This window comes from Pseudophryne corroboree, chromosome 5 (assembly GCF_028390025.1).
Source record: "Pseudophryne corroboree isolate aPseCor3 chromosome 5, aPseCor3.hap2, whole genome shotgun sequence".
Classification (NCBI taxonomy): domain Eukaryota; kingdom Metazoa; phylum Chordata; class Amphibia; order Anura; family Myobatrachidae; genus Pseudophryne; species Pseudophryne corroboree.
Genome location: NC_086448.1, coordinates 500702388 through 500727689, shown reverse-complemented (window position 1 = coordinate 500727689; position 25302 = coordinate 500702388).

The following is a 25302-nucleotide window of genomic DNA, read 5'->3' as shown; positions in this document are numbered from 1 at the left end:
TGGTGTATGTGGCTCCTAACCATTGTCGTCTCTTTTCCTGCTACTGCATTGGGCTGGTTAACTAAAAACTGAGCTCCTGTGCAGGGAGGCGGGGTTATAGAGGAGGCGGCGCTGTGCATTCTGGGAACAGTCAAAGCTTTGAGCCTGTTGGTGCCTCGGATCAAGATCCTACTCTACACCCCAATGTCTATCCTTGTGGAGCCCAGTGTACCTCGCAGAAAGAGATTTAACAAAGATAAGTTCTTACCATAAATATCGTTATTCCTGTCAGTTGATTTAGAGTATAAATTGGTAGATAGTAACCCATTATAACAGGACATGGCAACATCCAGAAAATTAATACATGATGCACTAACATTAAAGGTGAATTTTACAGGGCTCACACTTTTAATATGTTGTTCGATGACAGAAATAAAATCCTCACTCTGACCTTTCCAAAACACTAGCAGGTCATTAATGTAGCAGTTGAACAAAATAATCCTATCCGCAATCATCGGGTTGGAGATAAACACCTCTTCCTCAACCTCAAACATAAAAATATTTGCATATGAGGGAACTACAGTCATCCCCATAGCACCCCCGATCAATTGGAGGTAAAACTTGTCATACAAATATACATTTTTGGTCAGAATTAAATGTAACAATTCAATAATGAGGTCCACTTTCGGTGCAATGTATTGTGGATGGTTAGTCAGAAATGTATTCACCGCGTCTAGTCCCATATCATGGGGATGATCATATTGAGGCTGCAAACATCCATGCTAAACATAAAAACATCGCTATCAAAGGTTGCCAATGCTTGTAGTCGTGTTAGCAAAGTTGTGGTGTCAAGAAGGTACCTTAGATGCTGTCTAATACAGGGTTGCATCAGGCTGTCCAAATAAATAGATGTTGGCTGAAATAAACCACCCCTGGCAGCAATGATTGGTCTGCCAGGGGGGTCGATGAAAGATTTGTGTACTTTCGGAATCGTGTAAAATAATGGTACCAATGGATACGAAGGTAGAAGAGCATCACATAATTTTTGACTAATCAAATTTAAAGTAACCGCATTCTTCAGAACATTACTCAGTTCTGTCTTGAACAGCATAGATGGATCGTTAGGAAGGCAACGGCATGTCTGTGTATCCTGCAGGTGTATGTCAACTTAGCGATTATGGACCCTCATTCCGAGTTGAACGCACAAAGCTGCTTTTTGCAGCCTGTGCGATCAACTATACTCCGCCTATGGGGGTGGGTTTTTTTCCCCATAGCAAGGCTGCGTTCGCTTGTGCAGCCCTGCTATGGGGAATACATTTGTGCAGTTTGTAAGTAGGGCTAGACATACTTACCAGCTGCGACGTTTTCAGCCTGTTCGGTCCTGGCTCTGACGTCAAACACCCGCCCTGTACACGCCTGCGTTTCTTCAAATATGCCTGCGTGTTTCTTACCACTCCCTGAAAACGGCTCCGGACGCTGTGTTGCCACCCAGGAACGCCCACCGCCGGTCAATCTTCAAGCGATCGCTGCTGCGATCGCTTTCTTTTTTCCCTTCGTCGTTACCCGCGATGGGATGCGCATGCGCATTTCGGCCCCCCGCGCATGCGCAGTAGTGACCCGGTCGCAGCTGTGCAAACGAAAGCATGCTGCGATCGGGTCAGAATGACCCCCATAGTCTGCCACATTTAGGACAACCAGGCACCCCCTTTATCAGATGATCGAAACACAAGTTCTCTATTAGCAGCCAAAACATCCAAAGCCTATCATTCAGGAGAACTTTAATTATGTGAGGTAATTTAGAAACTTCTGATTGTACTTCATTATCCAAAAGGCGCAAAAAAGTTTTTATAGAAGGATTCGAGGATTGTGGTTCAAAGGACGAGCCTGGCAAAACATTAGTTAGTTGTGAAGGTAATTCATTGGTTCTTAATCCAGTGTCTTTAGTACCAAAAAACGCCTTAAGTTTCAGTTGTCTAGATAAACAATGATGTTCAATAAGTCATTCCAATGGTTAAAATGATACAGACTGGACAAAGGACAAACCCTTAGATAAAACCTTCTATTCCATAGGTGATAGCTCATAAGAAGAGAGATTAATAACTAGTTCTTTCCCGGTTGTGGTGGTCTTTGCCACGACCCCTGCCTTTAATTTTGTCCTCCCCATCTTAAGTATTGGCGTTCACCGGGAAAATTTAGCCCGTTTAGTTACACCTAAAGGGAATGTTTTACCTCTTCGGGATGAATTTGAACCAGATCTTTCGTTATCGCTTGCAGATGAATTTAAATCAATAGGCGATTCTGTGTCGTAGCCACCTCTCTGTCTATTTCTCCTAAAAAATGGCCTCCTCTGACCACCATACCTGTTAGGATGTGTCCACTGATAAACTGTGTTTCTGCAGCGGGGTACACTGGATTCCACAGGGAATAACATCGGGGTGTAGAGTTGGATCTTCATCCGAGGCACCAACAGGCTAAAGCTTTGACTGTTCCCAAGATGCACTGCACCGCCTCCTCTATACCCACGCCTCCAGGCACTGGAGCTCAGTTTGTAAGTTGGTGCCTGCAGTGCAGGCAGCTAACAGGGAGGGCTGCATTAGGCAGCCCTGAAAAGAGCTTTTCTGAGAAGAAAGAAGACTTCAAGGGCCGCAGCAGAGGCACTAGATGCTATATGTCATACTGACATATCGTGCTGCAGCTCCATCACCTCCCCCAGCGGCGCTGTATACTCCCGCGCCCTGGTTGCCGGGTACTTACAGCGGAGGTGCTCCGGTCTCATCAGGCACACATCACCGCTGCTGCTTTCCTGGATCGCGTGGCTGCACTTACATGGAGAAGGTAAGAGGGTCCCCCAGGTGGGACCTGCCGAAATCGCCATCTGGACGCGGTCCCAGGAGAAGGGCCGCGCCACTGGCGTGGACACTGTGTCCGTGCGGGGACCCCACTATATCCACTAGGGCAAGGAGCACAGGTCGGATTTCTTAAAATCCATTTAGTACAGGCTCCATAGTACCCGGTGGTGAAGCCCAGCAGAGGGGACAAGGTGCTGACCTGTAGCCCCTCCCCCAGCTTCAGGCACCATCTACAGCAGATGTTCCCGTCCTGGAGCTGCATCTCTCTCTCTCTCTCTCTCTCTCTCTCACTCCCTGTCATTGTTGGGGCACCATTACACAGAGCTGCGCTGATTCTGGGACTGCTATGCGCTGTCTACTCTATAAAGCCGCCTGCCTCATCAGCACTGTGCATTTACAGGACACTTAAGTATTCTACATGTCGTTTAGACAGTGTTAGTTAAGAACACGTGCATAACTACAGGAATATTTAGTACAAGTATTCTGTGATATACATCCAGTGTTTACTGTGCATTGTTATATCTGTATACATACATAGTTTTATGTAGTATTACTAGCCAGTGCAGTCTTATTGTTGTGTGTAATAATTTCAGCATTGTACATGTGACTGGTGCGCCTATAGCTGCCGTGTGCTTTCCATTCTTGCTATCACTATATTCTGTACCCCGAGGGGGCTAAATGCGTCAGGGTTATATATATATATATATATATATATATATATACACCAGAAGATTGAGCTGCACTCACAGACTTATAAAATGAATAAATCTCCGGCGAGGACAAAGAGTCAGACAGCCAGGGTAGTTTTCCAACGTTTCATGTCTATTTACGACATTTTGTCAAGGATAAACAAGACATACAAATAAAACTATCTTTATAGACACTCACCCAGACATGTGCTCGTTGCCGTCCCGCTCCGTGCCGTGGCGCACTGACGTCACTCTCCCGCGACTCGCGATGACGTACCTGTCCACGGCAACGGAAGAGTGCGGCTACAGTGTTCCCATCACCATAGAGACGTATAAACAAAGAGAAACACTACAAACATAACAAGCATTGTCCGTCGGCTGCAGAGCGATCAGAAAGGCATAGCACTAATTTAAATAGATGTATAACACTGAAGGCAAGTGATTAGCTAGTACTATAAGCTATTTTCGCATAATGTAGATTAAATAAAACAGTTTAATGAACAATGGTCATTAAGCCCTAGCGGATGGAGGGTCTGCAGTTTGTCAATCCACATTGCCTCTTTTTGAAGCAAAAGACGTCCCCTGTCTCCCCCTCTATTGTTGAGGGGTACATGGTCAATCATCTTGTATCTTAAACTGGCCAGATTGTGTCTAAAGTTCTTAAAGTGTCGGGCCACAGGTTGTTCCTGGTCAGTCCCTTCTAATGCTTGGCGGATGGACATGTGGTGCATGGCCATGCGTTCCTTAAATTGTCTGACAGTTTTGCCAATGTACAGTAGCCCACATGGGCATTTGATGTAATATATGACAAATTTGGAGGAACATGTCAAGGGATACCTGATTTGGAAAATTCTGCCGGACCTTGGATGTGAGAAGGTGTCCCCAGTGTCGAGATAATTACAAGTGGTGCAGCCTAGGCAACGGAAATTGCCAGGTTTTCTAGCTAAAAAATTTCCCGAAGGTACAGTTTTCAATTTAGAGACATCATTATGCACCACGTGATTTTTTATGTTTTTTCCCCTGCGTTGTCCAATCATAAGACGTTTCTGGTAAAGTGCAGGAAGCTCCTGTTCGGTATTCACCAAGGGCCATAGCCTCTTGGTTGCTGCATTGATTACTCCACTCGCCGTGGAGAAATCAGTCACCCATATGATAGATTCCTGTTGATTGGATGATTTTTTGACCTCCAGGGATTTGGCTCTAGGAGTAGACAACACTCTTAACAAGGATTTCTTTAAGGATATAGGGTTATACCCTCTGGCAATAAATGTATTCATCATCATGTTCAATTGTGTTTTGAGATCCTGACTATCACTGCAGATTCTGAGAGCCCTCATGAATTGAGAAAATGGCAGTCCTTGTTTTAACGACCGTGGATGATGGCTTTCTGCTCTCAACAAAGTGTTTCGATCCGTGGTTTTGTGATGAACAGTGGTGTGAAATTGACCATCTTTTATAGAGATAGAGACGTCCAATTGCTGATGTTGTAAGTAAACTTGATGCTATCATCAGCCTGATTAATAACTTGCATCATGGACAAGAATTGTTTTTTGTTGCCTGTCCAGAGAACGAATATATCATCAATGTACGGGTGGAAACTATGGATGGATTGCCCAAAATTAGGGTCAGCAAAAAATAAATCTTGTTCTAGAGAAAACATAAACGCATTCGCGTAACTGGGGGCCACGCAAGACCCCATCGCACAGCCGAGTCTTTGTATGAAGAATTTTCCATCATATTGAAAGTAGTTTCTTGTCAATGTTAGTTCTAAGAGACTCATAAAAAAATCAAGGTCAGGACCCTGATAGAGCAAGTTGTTAGTAAGGAGCCTCCTCGTTGCGGCCAACCCCCTGCTGTGTGGGATGCTCGTGTAGAGGCTAACTACATCGATGGTAGCCATCCACCAATGTGTCTCCACCTTGGGGATGTTGAGCAGTTTAAGGATAAATGCCGTCGTATCTTTAAGGAAAGTTCTTTCATTCTGGATGACCGGTTGTAAATAAAAATCCAAAAATTTGGAGATCCCATAATACAGAGAATCTCGGGCAGAGATAATCGGCCGTCCTGGGGGGTTGTTGGAGTCTTTGTGCACCTTAGGTATGGTATATATTAATGGAATCTTGGGGTGTTCAACTGTGAGGGAATCACATACCTTCTGGGAGATGATGTTATTTTGAACAGCTGAAGAGAGAAGGGTATCCAGTTCCTTTTTGAAAAGGGGGGTGGGATCTTGATCCAGTCGGCTGTAGACATTCGGCTCATTGAGTTGCCTTTCAATTTCAACTTTGTATTGTGTGAGGTCCTGGATGATGATGCCCCCACCTTTATCGGCGGGGCGGACAATTATGTCAGTATAGGAGCTCAAGTTCTTTAGAGCAATAGTCTCCCCCTCAGTGAGATTACTGCATATAGGGGATTTCACATCTGCACACTTACCCAAAACCTTGCCCAGTTGAGAGGTAAAACATTTAATAGCAGGATTACTGGACACAGGATCAAAGGTTGATGTTTTCTTTATAGACGGTTTACAGCTAACTGGCATCTTACTGTCCCCAAAAAATTCTTTAAGTCTAAGCTGTCTGTTAAGGCAGTATAAATCCACCTTATTTTTAAATGCATTGGGTCTGTTAGTGGGCACAAAGGACAGACCTTTTTGAAGTACGGATAATTCATCAGGGGTAAGTTCCCTGGAAGATAGATTGAAAACTACCTTTGGGCTATATATATATATATATATATATATATATATATAGTGTTTCACAGGATATACTGTTTTTTTGTATTTTTCTCTGTGTATTTCAGTCACCATGTACCACTTAAATCCTCTTTTTGTGTTCTGCATTGGCAGTCACACTCCACAGGGTTTTTTTGTCATGTACTGTGTCTGGCTATATTGTACTGTTACGCCCTAAGGCTACGTTTCCATATAATTTCTAATGTTCACTCTAGGCTGTTTTAGCAAGGCGCCGCGCCCTGCCCGTTTTTTAACAGCCAAACCCGCCCTGCCCCTTTTGCGGCGCCCTGCTATAACAGCCGCCCGCTCCCTGCCCTCCCGGCGTGTATAGATGCCGTGCGCATGCGCGCGGCATCCATTCACGCATTGGGAGAGGGCTGGGGGAAGCCCAGCACCGACGGAGGTGCTGGGCACGCCCCCAACAGTGACGTCGCCGGCCACAGACGCTCTCTATAGTAGCGTCTGTGGGCCGCCCCGCCCCCTAAAATGACAGAGACGTGGCCACGCCCCCTAATTTGCGTGGCTGCGCCCCCATTTCGGAAGTCTGCAGCACCTGTGGCACACCAAGACCCACCTTGGGCTGCTTTTTCTAATTTTTACTGACTACGCTAGTAACAAGACTTACGCCCCCTTTGGGACCTCCTGTGCCATTACAGCCACATATTGTCCCTGTAGTTAATCCGCCATGGGCAGATACTCTGTCTACTCAGTTACAGCAATTAAATCAGTCTTTAGTTAAACAAAAGCCTAACCCTCGCCCTCCTAGGACCAAGGTGTCATCTAAGTGGGCCTTTTCTTCCTCACAATCCACTCATGTTTTGGATACTTCATCCGATGAAGATGCTGTATATACTGACCCATCAGACAATGATGCAGATGCTTCTGATGAGGAATCTACAACGCAGGTTGATGTTCCTGACCTGCTGGAGTCTATCAAACTGATTCTTCAGATTGAGGATGAAACTGATCCTCCAGATACGGCTAAGAAACCTGATAAGTTTAAAAGTCAGAAGGTTACTAAATTAGTTTTGCCACATTCTGACCATTTGGTTGACATACATCAGGAATACTGGGAGTCTCCAGGGAAGAAATGCTCCCTGTCTAAAAAGATGCTAGCTCGTTATCCCCTCTCTGCAGAGTTAAGTAAGAATTGGGAAACACCACCATCGGTGGACTCACATGTAGCACGTCTTGTGGTGTCTTCTACTCTGCCTGTCACTACTGTCACCTCTCTGAAAGAACTGATGGATAAGCGCGTTGAGGGTTACTTGAAGTCTATTTACACTCTTGTGGGTGCTGTACATAGACCCACTATAGCTGCTTCTTGGGCTGCAAAGGGTATTAAAGCCTGGGTTCAAGCTGTTAAGGCAGAGCTACCTCTGGATTTTTCTGATAATGCCAGACAGAGGCCCTCATTCCGAGTTGTTCGCTCAGTAATTTTCTTTGCATCACAGTGATTTTCCGCTAATTGCGCATGCGCAATGTTCGCACTGCGACTGCGCCAAGTAAATTTGCTAAGAAGTTTGGTATTTTACTCACGCCATTACGAGGTTTTTTCTTCGTTCTGGTGATCATAATGTGATTGACAGGAAGTGGTTGTTTCTGGGCGGAAACTGGCCGTTTTATGGGAGTGTGTGAAAAAACGCTGCCGTTTCTGGGAAAAACGCGGGAGTGGCTGGAGAAACGGGGGAGTGCCTGGGCGAATGCTGGGTGTGTTTGTGACGTCAAACCAGGAACGAAACTGACTGAACTGATCGCAGTGGCAGAGTAAGTCTCGAGCTACTCAGAAACTGCAAAGAAATTTCTAATCGCAATTTAGAGAATCTTTCGTTCGCAATTTTGCTAAGCTAAGATTCACTCCCAGTAGGCGGCGGCTTAGCGTGTGCAATGCTGCTAAAAGCAGCTTGCGAGCGAACAACTCGGAATGAGGGCCAGTGTCTTTCATATATTACCACAACCTCTCATTACATTCAGGAGGCAGCATCTGATGCCGGTGTTCTGGCGGACAAAGCGTCTACTACGTCCATTCTGGCTCGCCGGATTCTGTGGTTGCAGTCCTGGTCGGTAGACCTGGACTCTAAAAAGACCTTGGAGGTGAACCCTTTTAAGGGAGACATCCTATTCGGGGAAGATTTGAACAAGATTGTTGCTGATTTAGCGTCTGCTAAAACCGCATGTCTACCAAGTACTAATCCTTCGGCACCGAAGGCTAAAAGTACCTCCTTTCGTTCCTTTCGACCTCCAAGTAAAGCAAAGGGTCAGGCGTACCCGAAACAGGCTCGCACTACCAAAACCTCTAAGCCCAAGCCTAAACGTTCTTGGGCTGTCCATGGTGATTGCACAAGCTTATGCGCAGGCTGGACTTCCAGCTTCTGCTGCTATTAAGGCCCATTCTACTCGGTCTGTTGGACCTTCTTGGGCGTCCCACCGTGGCGCGTCAATTGAACAATTGTGCAAGGCGGCTACGTTGTCCTCAGTGAACACGTTCATCAGGTTCTATGCCTTTGATACCTCCGCCTTCCAGGGTGCCTCCTTAGGACCCTGGGTTCTTGTGCCTGCTACAGTGCGTTCCCTCCCATGAGGAACTGCTTAAGGACATCCCCAATGTTATTCCCTGTGGAATCCCAGTGTACCCCGCTGCAGAGAAGGAGATTTATGATAAGACTTACCATGGTTAAATCTCTTTCTGCGAGGTACACTGGATTCCACAGGGTGCCCACCCTGACGCACTTAGCTTCTTTGGGTTTGTATGGCATTAGCCACTGGTACCTTCTCATTTCGTGAGAATGTGGTTCTATGTGGCTAACATCTACCGTCTTTTTTACCTGCTACTGCATAAGACTAGTTAATAAAACTGAGCTCCAGTGCCTGAAGGCGGGGATATAGAGGAGGCCGTGCAGTGCATCTTGGGAACAGTCAAAGCTTTAGCCTTTTGGTGCCTCGGATCAAGTTCCAACTCTACACCCCGATGTTATTCCCTGTGGAATCCAGTGTACCTCGCAGAAAGAGATTTAACCATGGTAAGTCTTACCACAAATCTTTTTTTTTTCGTAATCCATGACGACCTCAATCCTTTTTTCTTTTTTAAATTTGTTCAGATCTCTTTTGTAGATCTGCAACTATGCATTCAATTTATCATAACACTTTGTAGTAGAATCCTCAGTCAGACTGGAATTGTGTGCAATCTCAAATGTGATAATCTTTTCTTTAGTCAAATTAATTTCTTTGGTAGAATGTTCTATTATCAGCAACATAAGGTCGAAAGAACATTTATTAACAATCGATACCCACTTTTTACAAATAGCAGGGTCATGTTTACCAATAGTAGGTCCATTGCAGATACGTACACCCCTTGGAATATTTTTGTCTCTAAAATAGTCACTCAGGGACAAGCCATGATAATATTAATCAATCTCCCTGCGTTTTAAAGTCAGGAGGTCCCGATGCAATTCTTCCAGGGGAGTACATTCAACCTGCTCTGTGAGATGACTACTGTACAAAATTGATTCCGCTTCAGATTCAGAAGAACTAAAAGTGTCTCCAATTGGAAACAACACATGGCTATAGCCGCTGACTGAAGAATCTGCCTCTATTTCAGACATCTTTAAAAAAAAAAAATGGTGCAAGAAAAAAAAAAAAAATAGGATTTTAATTACCTACCGGTAGATCCTTTTATCGTAGTCCGTAGAGGATGCTGGGGTCCATATTAGTACCATGGGGTATAGACAGGTCCACTAGGAGCCACTGGCACTTTAAGAGTTTGAGAGTGTGGGCTGGCTCCTCCCTCTACGCCCCCACTACCAGACTCAGTCTACAAACTGTGCCCGAGGAGAAGGACATCTTTGAGATAAGGATTTTACACAAATAGTGGCGATATTCACACCAGCTCACACACACAAGGCAAACCAAGCTAACTAGCTTGAAACTCAGCAACAGCTGAAACATTACTAAACCAAGTAACAAGGCAGTACTTAACTAAGAACAAAGTCGTACTGAACCATATAACCACTGCAGGGCAACGAAGCGCTGGGCGGGCGCCCAGCATCCTCTACAGACTACGAGAAAAGGATTTACTGGTAGGTAATTAAAATCCTATTTTCTCTTACATCCTACAGGATGCTGGGGTCCATATTAGTACCATGGGGATGTACCAAAGCTCCCAGAACGGAGTGAGAGCGCGGAGGCTCCTGCAGAACTGATTGACCAAACTTTAGGTCCACAGCGGCCAAAGTATCAAACTTGTAGAACTTAGCAAACGTGTTCGACCCTGACCAAGTAGCCGCTCGGCAAAGTTGTAAAGCCGAGACACCCCGGGTAGCAGCCCAGGAAGAACCCACCTTACGAGTAGAGTGGACCTTAACAGATCTTGGACACGGCAAGCCTGCCATAGAATATGCATGCTGGATAGTGAACCTGATCCAGTGAGAGATAGTCTGCTTAGAAGCAGGACACCCAATTTTCTTGGGATCATACAGGACAAACAGTGAGTCCGATTTTCTGTGACGAGCAGACCTCTTCACATAGATCTTCAGAGCCCTTACGACATCCAAGGACTTTGAAGTAACTGAGGAGTCAGTAGCAACTGGCACCACAATAGGTTGGTTGATATGAAAAGCCGTCACAACCTTAGGAAGAAACTGTTCACGGGTCCGGAGCTCAGCTCTATCTTCGTGGAAGATCAAGTAGGGGCTTTTACAAGACAAAGCCCCCAACACCGATGTGACGACACAGCAGACTCGTCGTGTCGAACAGTCGTAAAATACATGCGGTTACTTTCCTAGCCCTGGTCCTACCCATGGACTCCACTAATTGTCGATATATTATTAGTTATATGCTAGGCAATATTGTATTGTATTATGTTGTTATTATATTGTACAGTTACATTTTATCTGTTATATTAGGAATATGCAGTTTATTTGGTTATACTGTGTTCAATGTGTGTGATTGTATGCCAGAGTGTTAAGGCCAGTACTCACGGCCCGATTTTAGAGAGATGTGTGCTGAGCGAACCGCTCAAAACACATCTCTCCCGCCGCTCAGCACAGTGCGATGTGTGCTGAGCGTGCGGAGGGAGATCGGGGGGGGGGGGCGCTCATTTCACCCAGCGGGTGAAGTGAGCGACCTGCTAGATTGGCCTGCATGCAGGCCAATCTAGCAGCAGTGATAGCGATGCGCGGGTCTGCGCATCGCTATCGCTGTAGGGGGTACACACGGAGTGATCATTGCTTAAAATCTAAGCAATCTAGTCAGATTGCTTAGATTTTAAGCAGCGATCGCTCCGTAACATAGTTTAATCAGTTCATTGTAATGTAAGTCCCCTAGCTGTACAATCAGATGTGATTAGGATGAGTAGGTTCAGTAGTAAACAGGTTATGTATGGAGCTGCAGGTAATCTGATCCCATACACCCCATTGTGTAAAGGAGCCCAGACACCACGTCTCCACTCCTCTGTGACCTCCTGACTGACCAGCTTGTGTGAGGAATAGACAGGGTGGGGAATAACAAGAGCACTGAGAGATCTGGACAAAAGGTCAGAGAGTGGAGGTACCTCTGAAGTGCAGGCGCTGACAAGGCATTGCGGTGCCGTCAGTGGCGAGAATCCGTGGCGCAGGACGCTGTGTGAGCTGGTGTCCCAGGCCAGGAGACACAGAACCACGGCCAGTGTGTAACAGCAGGAGATCGCAGGCATCTGTAATCCTAAACTACTGTGGGGACTTAGTAAGTAAGATACCATCCTGGCTTGCAATTAGTAATGTTATTGTGTACTGTGTGTGTGTATTTACAATAAATGGCATTTGCCACTTTACAAAACTGTTTACCTGAGTGATCAGAGAATCCGTAGCTTCACAACCAACACACGTCTAGCAGAAGCTAAGGCCAACAAAGTGACAGCCTTCCATGTGAGAAACTTGACCTCAACCTCCTGTAGTGGCTTGAAGCAATCTGAGTGGAGCAACTGTAACACCATGTTAAGATCCTAGGGTTCCGTAGGCGGCACAAAGGGCGGCTGTATGTGCAGAACCCCTTTCAAGAAAGTCTGAACCAAAGGGAGGGAAGCCAGTTGTTTCTGGAAGAAAATGGATAGGGACGAAATCTGGACCTTTACGGATCCCAACCTCAGGCCCATATCCACACCTGCTTGCAGGAAGAGGAGAAACCATCCTAGTTGAAACTCCACTGTAGGAAACTTCTTGGACTCACACCAAGATACATACTTTTTCCAAATGCGATGGTAATGTTTAGACGTTACTCCTTTTCTAGCCTGTATCAGGGTAGAAATAACCTTGTACGGAATGCCCTTCCAAGCTAATATCTGGTGTTCAACTTCCATGCCGTCAAACGTAGCCGCGGTAAGTCTTGATAAGCGAACGGCCCCTGTTGCAGTAAGTCCTCCCGAAGAGGAAGAGGCCTCTGATCTTCCAGCAGAAGACCCAGAAGATCCGCGTACCAAGCCCTTTTTGGCCAGTCCGGAGCAATGAGGATTGCCTGAACTCTTGTTCTCCTTATGAGTTTTAGAACTCTTGGAATGAGTGGAAGTGGAGGAAACACGTACACTGACTGGAACACCCACGGAGACACCAAGGCGTCCACTGCCACGGCTTGCGGGTCCCTTGACCTGGAGCAATACCTCCGAAGCTTCTTGTTGAGACAGGAGGCCATCATGTCTATTTGAGGTACTCCCCAAAGATCTGTCACCTCCTTGAACACCTCCAGATGGAGGCACCACTCTCCTGTCTGCTGAGGAAGTCCGCTTCCCAGTTGTCTACTCCCGGAATGAAGATTGCTGACAGCGTCAAAGCCTGTTTTTCTGCCCAGAGAATGATTCTTGTTACCTCTGACATCGCAGCTCTGCTTTTCGTTCCGCCCTGTTGGTTTATGTAAGCCATCGTCGTTACATTGTCCGACTGCACTTGAATGGCTCGATCTCGCAAAAGATGAGCCGCTTGGAGAAGACCGTTGTACGCGGCTCTTAGTTCCAGAATGTTTATTGGAAGACTGGATTCCAGGCCTGACCACCTTCCTTGGAAGGTTTCCCCTGAGTGACTGCGCCCCAGCCCCGGAGACTTGCATCCGTGGTTAGAAGGATCCAGTCCTGAATCCCGAACCTGTGGCCCTCCAGAAGGTCGCTAGCTGCTTTTAGCAGCATTGCACACGCTAAGCCGCCGCCCTCTGGGAGTGTATCTTAGCTTAGCAGAATTGCGAACGAAAGATTTGCAGAATAGCAAAAATAAATTTCTTAGCAGTTTCTGAGTAGCTCGAGACTTACTCACAAATAGCAATCAGTTCAGTCAGTTTAATTCCTGGGACGTCACACACACGCCCAGCATCCGGCCAGCCACTCCCCCGTTTCTCCAGACACTCCCGCGTTTTTCCCTGGCACGCCTGCGTTTTTCCGCACACTCCCAGAAAACAGCCAGTTTCAGCCCAGAAACACCCACTTCCTGTCAATCACACTACGATCACTTCAACGAGGAAAAATCTTCGTTCGGGCGTGAGTAAATCTACTAAGTTTTGTGTTAAAATACTAACCGCATGCGCACTGTGAACCATGCGCATGTGCATTTTTGCCTTAATCGCTCCGTTGCGAAAATCTGCAACGAGCGAACAACTCGGAATGACCCCCAGAGTCCCTAGACATGTCTATGGAAGATAACAAACACCCCCTCCCCCCCCCCCCCCCCCACACACACACACTGGGAAATGTCAGACACAGTTTCCCCCCAAGTATGCCACAGAGAGACACAGAGATTGGAGCCAACCCACATACAGCGCTGTTTGAGGTAGAAATAAAACAACTACCAGCGCTATCTGTGTACCTTAATAGACTACACAGACTTTACACAGCCTCCCCCCCTTCTACAACCCCCGATACCGCACAGGATAGCTGGAGTTGCTTGGAGGGACTGCTCTCCCTGTCAGCGTCTCTGAATCAGGATCTGCAGGCAGGAAAATGGCGCTGAACGCCGCTGGATCCGCTCTGAGGAGAAGCTCCGCCCCCTGAACATGGCGCTGCTTCCCGCTCTTCAGTTGTTTTATACTGGCCTGAGGATAGTGCTGGCAGCGTTACCAAGGTCCCTGACAGACTTGTGGACCAGTGTAGGGTATCGGCGCTGGCTAAGGGTGCCCCACTATGTACCGCTGAGCCTCTGGAGCGCAGTTAATACTGCGCTCCCACCCTGTTGCCGCCATCTTCACACCGGCTCCCCGCTTGTCAGGGGTGCCAGTGGCTCACTCGCCACCAGAATCTTCTGGCTCTGTAAGGGGGTGGCGGTATGGTGCGGGAGTGAGCGGTTGCCTGGGGCGGCTAGCGATCAGCACCCTCAGGATCTAATGTATTATCATCGAAGATGATGGCTCAGACCCCTCAGGGCGGAAACTACTCCCCCCCCTTAGTCCCTCGAAGCAGGGAGGCTGTTGCCAGCAGCCTCCCTGTTCCTAAACTAACTCTTAGAAAATAATAAAACTAAAGAAGCTCTAGGAGCTCCCCTAGCTGTGACCGGCTCCTCCGGTCACATGTTCTAAACTGAGTCTGGTAGGAGGGGCATAGAGGAAGGAACCAGCCCACACTCTCAAACTCTTAAAGTGTCAGTGGCTCCTAGTGGACCCGTCTATACCCCATGGTACTAATATGGACCCCAGCATCCTCTAGGACGTAAGAGAAAGACAAGTACAAACTCCTTCCACAGTGAATAAGCACAATAAAAAATAAACAAGTAGTCACCGGATGAAGTTCATGAAGTAATGTAGCGGTGCCCTGGCCCGGAGATTATTCCAACCATGCAATAACTCCAATACAAAAACAGCAGGTAGGTTTGGCACAGCCACCTAAATATAGTAGTGCTTACTTGGGTGCCCTCAAAAATAAGGTAATACAACAATGATGGTACAGCACTGCAAAGAATTCAGTAACACAATATATACTGTAAAGCAACGTTTTAATGCCTTTTATAGCTGCGTTTTCATCAGGAATACAAAGAACAATACAAAACAGCTTACAACAATATATGATGCCAAACACCCAGTGAATGCCTGTCCAGGCGGGACCGCACACCTTTCCGGAGGTGCACAGCTTGTGATGTCATCAGCAGGACACCAAAAGAGACTCAGCTTAATGGTCACATGTGACCCATCACAATATATATCTAAATAAACAGATGTAACCAGCGCTGGCTAGAATTAAATACATAGAACTGAAAGGTTGCAAGTAACATGACCAGCGACTAATGCAGCATGTAGTATTTGTCATGCACCATCTACTGGATTGACATTTAAACTGAAACTTCAAGATAACCTGCCTGATTAGCAATTGATATATAGCTGGATTTTCATGCAAAATATATCTATATATAGCTATGGATTTCTATATGCATACATATATAACTTTGCCTATGTATATGTACAATATATGTATATACTGTATATGTTGAATCCAATGTGCGGCACTCAGGTGTAAAGAGTATAACGCTACCACAAGTAGAAGATCAACATTTTATTTTACTACAAATTGTCGTCAGGATAAATTAACAAGAAATATGCTTACCTTTTTATCCCCACCACTTCGTGTAAAGGCGCCCGCCTGGCGGGACCTGTCCACTGGCTGTGGCGCTTTATGATGACGTCATCACGCATTACACAGTGTGGTGCACGTCATCCGAAGACCCATCACCATGGAAACCTGAATGTGTGCTCCTATTACAATGTGTAATGAAGAGGATAAAGAAGAATAGTAGAGATGCACAGTAAACCAATATAATACCTAATGGAGCAAAACAGCCTGCTGAATAAGACTAATATGACAAGTGTTGTAATGAAAACCTGCACATATAAGTACAGCACATATGTTGGTCAATCTATAATGTTGTGGATAATAATAATTAATTGTTGGTCAATAATCAATACTTAATAAATAAATATTACACATCATGGAAATATACAATTAATATGTGCATATGACTTACGCTCAATGGGGGACTCTAGGCGAAAAAATATGGAATATGTAAATACAGAAGGTCTCCCGTATGTAGTCTGTGAAAACGCAATCCAAATTCACCTAGTAGTTTCAGTGTGATTCTAGAATGTACAGACAAGCAGACAGACAAATATTCAGAATTGGATTTATCATCTCCATAGTTCATAAACAATCCCTAGAAAGTATATTTCTAAAAAAAATTGCTATGTACAGACACCTTTAGTTTGTGTCAACATTTGTTTATATTAAAACTGGCTGAAATAGTAAAATTGCAGTTAAAAAACAACTGTATTTTACAGTCTTTTAAAAATAACTGTAATTTGACAAATGTATGTTAGAATAAGGGCCAAAAACTGTCCAAAATGAAAGCAAATGCAAATTGCATGTAAATCTAACATGAGAACAAGAATGCAAACTAAATTCTAAATAATCTTTTATTCTTATTGAGTTAAAAAAAAAAAAAATTCTTTACAGTATATTCAATATGGTTAACTTTTACAAACTGCATTTGTCAAATTACTGCAATTTTAGGGGCTGATTCTGAGTTGCACAAATCTCTCTGTAATGATCCTGTCTGCAACAATCAAGTTCTTGTTATCAGACTTACCTTGTCGCCTGGCCTGCAGGTCAGGTTTCCTGTTTGTCTTGTGAACAGTTGCTGTTGGAGCATGTCAGCTGATTGCATTCCCTCCAGTCAGAATGCGCCTTGGTTCAGCTGACATTAGCAACCAATCAGAGACATGCAATCCCTATGGATACCTTCTCTGCCTTTTGTTCTATGCCAGTGCATAAGTCATTCTGACTCCTAGCAAGTCACAGACTGGGGTATATTTACTAAGGTCCCGATTTTGACCGAGATGCCGTTTTTTCTTCAAAGTGTCATCTCGGTAATTTACTAAACTCAAATCACGGCAGTGATGAGGGCATTCGTATTTTTTGGGAAGTCCAAGAAAATAATTACGAATGAATACACCATCGGTCAAAACGCGGCTGTTTAAGTATGAATCTCGGTCATTTACTAAGAAGTGCAAAGCAAAAATAAATAAAACACTGCCGTGAAAAATTACAACTCGTAAAAAAGTGCTAAAAAAAACCAGACCTGCTTTTTTGATCCGTGATTGTATAGGCATGCAGGGATCCATGAGATCCGTGCATGTATATCAGTGGGAAGGGGTGGGAAAGTGGTTATTTTCCCAAAAAAAATTGCGTGGGGTCCCCCCTCCTAAGCATAACCAGCCTCGGGCTCTTTGAGCCGATCCTGGTTGCAGAACTATGGGGAAAAAATTGACAGGGGTTCCCCCATATTTAAGCAACCAGCATCGGGCTCTGCGCCTGGTCCTGGTTCCAAAAATACGGGGGACAAAAAGAGTAGGGGTCCCCCGTATTTTTAAAACCAGCACCGGGCTCCACTAGCTGGACAGATAATGCCACAGCCGGGGGTCACTTTTATATAGTGCCCTGCGGCCGTGGCATCAAATATCCAACTAGTCACCCCTGGCCGGGGTACCCTGGGGGAGTGGGGACCCCTTCAATCAAGGGGTCCCCCCCCCAGCCACCCAAGGGCCAGGGGTGAAGCCCGAGGCTGTCCCCCCCCATCCAATGGGCTGCGGATGGGGGGCTGATAGCCTTTGTTGAAAATGTAAAGATATTGTTTTTAGTAGCAGTACTACAAGTCCCAGCAAGCCTCCCCCGCATGCTGGTACTTGGAGAACCACAAGTACCAGCATGCGGCGGAAAAACGGGCCCGCTGGTACCTGTAGTACTAATACTAAAAAAATACCTAAAAAAAGACAAGACACACACACCTTGAAAGTAAAGATTTATTACATACATCCACACAAACATACATACATACTTACCTTATGTTCACACGCAGGTCGGTCCTCTTCTCCAGTAGAATCCATGGGGTACCTGTTGAATAAATTATACTCACCAGATCCAGGGTACCAGGCTCCTTGGCGAATCCATTTGTAATCCACGTACTTGATTAAAATAAAAAAACGGAGACCCGAGCCACGCACTGAAAGGGGACCCATGTTTTCACATGGGTCCCCTTTCCCCGAATGCCAGAAACCCACTCTGACTTCTGTCTAAGTGGGTTTCTTCAGCCAATCAGGGAGCGCCACGTTGTGGCACCCTCCTGATCGGCTGTGTGCTCCTGTACTGTCTGACAGGCGGCACACGGCAGTGTTACAATGTAGCGCCTATGCGCTCCATTGTAACCAATGGTGGGAACTTTCTGCTCAGCGGTTGACCGAAAGTGACCTCACCGCTGAGCAGAAAGTTCCCACCATTGGTTACAATGGAGCGCATAGGCGCTACATTGTAACACTGCCGTGTGCCGCCTGTCAGACAGTACAGGAGCACACAGCCGATCAGGAGGGTGCCACAACGTGGCGCTCCCTGATTGGCTGAAGAAACCCACTTAGACAGAAGTCAGAGTGGGTTTCTGGCATTCGGGGAAAGGGGACGCATGTGAAAACATGGGTCCCCTTTCAGTGCGTGGCTCGGGTCTCCGTTTTTTTATTTTAATCAAGTACGTGGATTACAAATGGATTCGCCAAGGAGCCGAAAACACTGGATTATGTGAGTATAATTTATTCAACAGGTACCCCATGGATTCTACTGGAGAAGAGGACCGACCTGCGTGTGAACATAAGGTAAGTATGTATGTATGTTTGTGTGGATGTATGTAATAAATCTTTACTTTCAAGGTGTGTGTGTCTTGTCTTTTTTTAGGTATTTTTTTAGTATTAGTACTACAGGTACCAGCGGGCCCGTTTTTCCGCCGCATGCTGGTACTTGTGGTTCTCCAAGTACCAGCATGCGGAGGAGGCTTGCTGGGACTTGTAGTACTGCTACTAAAAACAATATCTTTACATTTTCAACAAAGGCTATCACAGCCCCCCATCCGCAGCCCATTGGATGGGGGGGACAGCCTCGGGCTTCACCCCTGGCCCTTGGGTGGCTGGGGGGGGGGACCCCTTGATTGAAGGGGTCCCCACTCCCCCAGGGTACCCCGGCCAGGGGTGACAAGTTGGATATTTGATGCCACGGCCGCAGGGCACTATATAAAAGTGACCCCCGGCTGTGGCATTATCTGTCCAGCTAGTGGAGCCCGGTGCTGGTTTTAAAAATACGGGGGACCCCTACTCTTTTTGTCCCCCGTATTTTTGGAACCAGGACCAGGCGCAGAGCCCGATGCTGGTTGCTTAAATATGGGGGAACCCCTGTCAATTTTTTCCCCATATTTCTGCAACCAGGATCGGCTCAAAGAGCCCGAGGCTGGTTATGCTTAGGAGGGGGACCCCACGCATTTTTTTTTTGGTGATTTTACAGTGTTTATTTAAAAAAAAAAAAATGAACCCCAGCACGGATCACACAGATCCGGCCGAGATTCATTGTGATAAAGTCGGCAGTGTTTTGCTAATCACTGCCCTAAAAAAATGGGAAAAAAACACGAATGACATCGACATCGGAACAAATGAAAATGCAGAATACGACAGCTTAGTAAATTAGTCGTAATAAATTCAAAAAGTTGCAATTTTACACTTCCGATGTCATTCGTGATTGAACTTTGACCTTTTTCCGAAAATTACGAATGTTAGTAAATATACCCCACTGACTCCCATGTATCTCTATCTTTAGTATGCCTTTAGTAAGCTTTCTGGTACTCAGTCTACAACAACTACAGCTTGTTCAAGTGCTTGTTGTCACGGATGTGTTTGGTTGTGAGCTCAGACTAGACTGTGTTACTGGACTGGGGTCTGGAGTACCTGGGCAGAAACTGGGAGGTCTAATATAGTTCTTTCTCATGCGGTAAAATAACTAGAATGAACTGCAGACAGGACAGTACTATCTCTAGTACTAGGAGAGATAACTGGAATGTGGAGTAAAACCAGCTAAATAGGATTAGTTGCTGGAATGTGGAGCAGAACCAGCTACACAGGATTGCTAGGATCCGGAGCAATACCAGCTGCCCAGGATTGCTGGGATGCAGAGCAGTACCAGCTACACAGGCTTAGATGCTGGGATGCAGAGCAGTACCAGCTACATAGGATTGCTAGATTGCAGAGCAGTACCAGCTACACAGGCTTAGATGCTGGGATGCGGAGCAGTACCAACTCCATAGGCTTAGATGCTAGGAAGCAGAGGAGTACCAACTACACAGGATTGCTGGGTTGCGGAGCAGTACCAGTTACACAGGCTTAGACGCTGGGATGTGGAGCAGTAACAGCTACATAGGGTTGCTGGATTGTGGAGCAGTACCAGTTACATAGGCTTAAATGCTGGGATGCGGAGCAGAACCAGCTACACTGGATTTCTGGGTTGCGGAGCAGTACCAGCTTCACAGGATTGATGGGTTGTGGAGCAGTACCAGCTACACAGGCTAAGACGCTGGGATGCGGAGCAGTACCAGATACACAGGCTTAGATGTTGGGATGCACAGCAGTACCAGCTATACAAGATAGCTGTGGCGGCTGATGCTGGGATTGCACCAGCAATACTTAGAACCGCTGCAGGTTTACAATGGAATGGCACCAGTGACATAGAAGCTAAAGTGCTTGATGGAGATTGCGCTGATAATCTCTAGGTGAATGCAGTCAGGAAGATATAAAGTAGCTTTCTGCTGCTCTGGAGACAACAAATCACTGGCGATTAGTGTGTGCACAGATGGCTTCCTTTATGCCCCTGGCTGCTCAGGGATTTGTCAGGTGAATCACATGACCAGTAACTGACCCTCGACTGGATACTGATCGGTCAGCTGACCCATGCTGTCATAGCTGCATCCATGGCAGGTTTTGGAGGGAACTTCAGCGTTATGCACACTGAGGACTTGCAAAGGGGCCTGCGGACTCTATGGGGGAGATTCAAATGTTTGAAAAGTCGGTTGGGTGTCTGTTTTTTCCTGTCTATTAGATAGGAAAAAATAGACTCCCAACTGACTTTTCATACATTTGAATCTCCCCCTATAAATGAGAGAAGTTGCTTCTGTCACAGGTATGAGCCATTGCCTACACATTAGCTGTGCCTCTGGGCTGACTAGTTACCCGAATCCTGTAAGACAGGTAACACAGTGCACGGCTGGGGAGTCCTGGACAGATTGGTTTTGTGACACCTGTATATCTACTGCTAAGCTTCACTACAGGCTAAGGTTCTCTCTGAGACTCCACCTGTGTCTGCAGCCTGCCCCTGAATACACTGCTTACCACAGCCCACCTATTAAGGCTGTTGCAGTGATCCTGAACTCTGTTATGTGATTTACTCCTGTATTTCAGTGAGATAATTCGGTTCAGGGAGTACTATACTGTACCTCCACATCTAGCCATTGCACCAGCACCAAGCAGCACAGTCTCTCTCCATCAATGGGGGTAATTCAGAGATGATCGCAGCAGCAGATTTGTTAGCAGTTAGGCAAAACCATGGGGGTCATTCCGAGTTGATCGCCCGCTAGCAGTTTTTAGCAGCCGTGCAAACGCTAGGTCGCCGCCCACTGGGAGTGTATTTTAGCTGAGCAGAAATGCGAAAGAAAGGATCGCAGAGCGGCTACAAAGTTTTTTTGTGCAGTTTCAGAGTAGCTCAAAACCTACTCAGCGCATGCGATCACTTCAGACTGTTCAGTTCCTGTTTTGACGTCACAAACACGCCCTGTGTTCGCACAGCCACGCCTGCATTTTTCCTGGCACGCCTGCGTTTTTGCAAACACTCCCTGAAAACGGTCAGTTGACACCCAGAAACGCCCAATTCATGTCAATCACTCTGCGGCCAGCAGTGCGACTGAAAAGCTTTGCTAGACCCTGTGTGAAACTACATCATTTGTTTGAATGGTATGTGGTGCGTGCGCATTGCGCCGCATACGCATGCGCAGAAGTGCAGTTTTTTTGCCTCATCGCTGCACAGCGAACAAATGCAGCTAGCGATCAACTCGGAATGACCCCCTATGTGCACTGCAGGGAGGGGCAGATATAACATGTGCAGAGAGAGTTATAGGCCCTACACACTGGGCGATTTGACTGCACGATATGAATGATCTCGTTCATTAATGAACGAGATAACGTTCATATCGTGCAGTGTGGCGGCCCCGCGCTCGTACATCACTGGTGCCCCATCGGCTGTGCATGCAGGCCAATATGGACGATCTCGTCCATATTTCCCTGCACTGCTATGGAGCCGGGTGACGGGGGGGAGTGAAGAAACTTCACTGCTCCCCGCAGCTCGGCGGCAGATCGCCAAATGTGTAGGGTCCATTAGATTTGGGTGGGGTGTGTTCAAACTGAAATCTAAATTGCAGTGTAAAAATAAAGCAGCCAGTATTTACCCTGCACAGAAACAATATAACCCACCCAAATCTAACTCTCTCTGCAAATGTTATATCTGCCCTACCTGCAGTGCACATGGTTTTGCCCAACTGCTAGCAAATTTGCTGCTGCGATCAACTCTGAATTACCCCCAATATCCAGTGACTGTTTGATCCTATTCTAGCAGTTATATCCATTAGGTACAAGATTACACCTTGTCCTGTTTACTTTGTACTCCTGTACTCCTCAGAGATACACTCAGGGGCAGATTTATTAAGCTCGGTGAAGTGATAAAGTGGAAGGTGATAAATTACCAGCCAATCAGATCCTTACTGCCATGTCACAGGCTGGGTTTGAAAAATTACAATTAGGAGCTGACTGGCTGGTCCTTTATCACCTTCCACTTTATCACTTCACCGAGCTTAATAAATATGCCCCTCAGTAACTAGTGCATTCTAGTGCGGCATCATCCAAGTCTGAATTAAGTCCGGTACAACTCCAGTTCCAGTGTGGTCCAGTATTCAAGAAAGATATACCACAGATTCTGACAAGGCGCTTGATCAATTAAATTCCTTGTGCAGCCAGTAACACAAGGGTTACTCAGCCCTCGTAGAATATACCAACAAACAAAGCAGTGGCGGAACTACCACCAGTGCAAGCGGTGCCTTGCACTGGGGTCCGCCACTGTCAAGGGGCCAGCGCGGCATGTAATGAGTCAAACTGAGCCGCAGCAGCGCAGTGTAATGGGTGGAGGCACTGCTGCAGCTGTCCCTCTCCTTCCAAATAGGCTGGCCACCGCTGTGAATGCTGGGATGCATTCACAGCAGCGGCGGGCAGCCTATGTGGAAGGAGAGGGACAGCTGCAGCAGCGCCTCCACCAATTACATTGCGCTGCTGCGGCTCCCTAGTCCCCCTCCCTGCTCCTCCTTCTTCCCTGCCCTGGATCTGCCAGAAGCTGCTGCACCGAGGAGCCTGACTGCCAGCTGAGACAGTAAGTATAATCTATTCTTTCTTTCTTTCTTTCTTTCTTTCTGTCTGTCTGTCTATCTATCTATATGTTCTGTCTGTCTGCCTTAATGTGTAAAAAGGGCACGCTGTCTGCTGTAATGTGTAAAAAAGGACGCTGTCTGCCTTAATGTGTAAAAAGTAGTGATGAGCGGGTTCGGTTCCTCGGAATCCGAACCCCCCCGAACTTCACCCTTTTTACACGGGTCCGAGGCAGACTCGGATCCTCCCGCCTTGCTCGGTTGACCCGAGCGCGCCCGAACGTCATCATCCCGCTGTCGGATTCTCTTGAGATTCGGATTCTATATAAGGAGCCGCACGTCGCCGCCATTTTTCACTCGTGCATTGGAAATGATAGTGAGAGGACGTGGCTGGCATCCTCTCACTTTGTTTCAGGGGGCTGCAGTGCAAATATCTTTATTCTGGGGACCAGCAGTATTATAGGAGGAGTACAGTGCAGAGTTTTGCTGACCAGTGACCACCAGTATTATACGTTGTCTGCCTGAAAAACGCTCCATATCTGTGCTCAGTGTGCTGCATATATCTGTGCTCACACTGCTTTATTGTGGGGACTGGGGACCACCAGTATTATATAGGAGGAGTACAGTGCAGAGTTTTGCTGACCAGTGACCACCAGTATACGTTGTCTGCCTGAAAAACGCTCCATATCTGTGCTCAGTGTGCTGCATATATCTGTGCTCACACTGCTTTATTGTGGGGACTGGGGACCAGCAGTATTAAATAGGAGGAGTACAGTGAGGAGTTTTGCTGACCAGTGACCACCAGTATACGTTGTCTGCCTGAAAAACACTCTAGATCTGTGCTCAGTGTGCTGCATATATCTGTGCTCACACTACTTTATTGTGGGGACTGGGGACCAGCAGTATTATATAGGAGGAGTACAGTGCAGAGTTTTGCTGACCAGTGACCACCAGTATTATACGTTCTCTGCCTGAAAAATGCTCCATATCTGTGCTGCATTGTAGTATATAGTAGGAGTACAGTGCATAATTTTGCTGACCACCAGTATATAATATATAGGAGTACGGTACAGAAGGCCACTGCTCTACCTACCTCTGTGTCGTCAAGTATACTATCCATCCATACTTGTGGTGCATTTCAGTTTTGCACAGTTTGCTGACCACCAGTATATAATATATAGCAGTACGGTACAGTAGGCCACTGCTCTACCTACCTCTGTGTCGTCAAGTATACTATCCATCCATACCTGTGGTGCATTTCAGTTTTGCACAGTTTGCTGACCACCAGTATATAATATATAGCAGTACGGTACAGTAGGCCACTGCTCTACCTACCTCTGTGTCGTCAAGTATACTATCCACCCATACCTGTGGTGCATTTCAGTTTTGCACAGTTTGCTGACCACCAGTATATAATATATAGCAGTACGGTACAGTAGGCCACTGCTCTACCTACCTCTGTGTCGTCAAGTATACTATCCATCCATACCTGTGGTGCATTTCAGTTTTGCACAGTTTGCTGACCACCAGTATATAATATATAGCAGTACGGTACAGTAGGCCACTGCTCTACCTACCTCTGTGTCGTCAAGTATACTATCCATCCATACCTGTGGTGCATTTCAGTTGTGCGCAGTATATATAGTAGTAGGCCATTGCTATTGATACTGGCATATAATTCCACACATTAAAAAATGTAGAACAAAAATGTGGAGGGTAAAATAGGGAAAGATCAAGATCCACTTCCACCTCGTGCTGAAGCTGCTGCCACTAGTCATGGCCGAGACGATGAAATG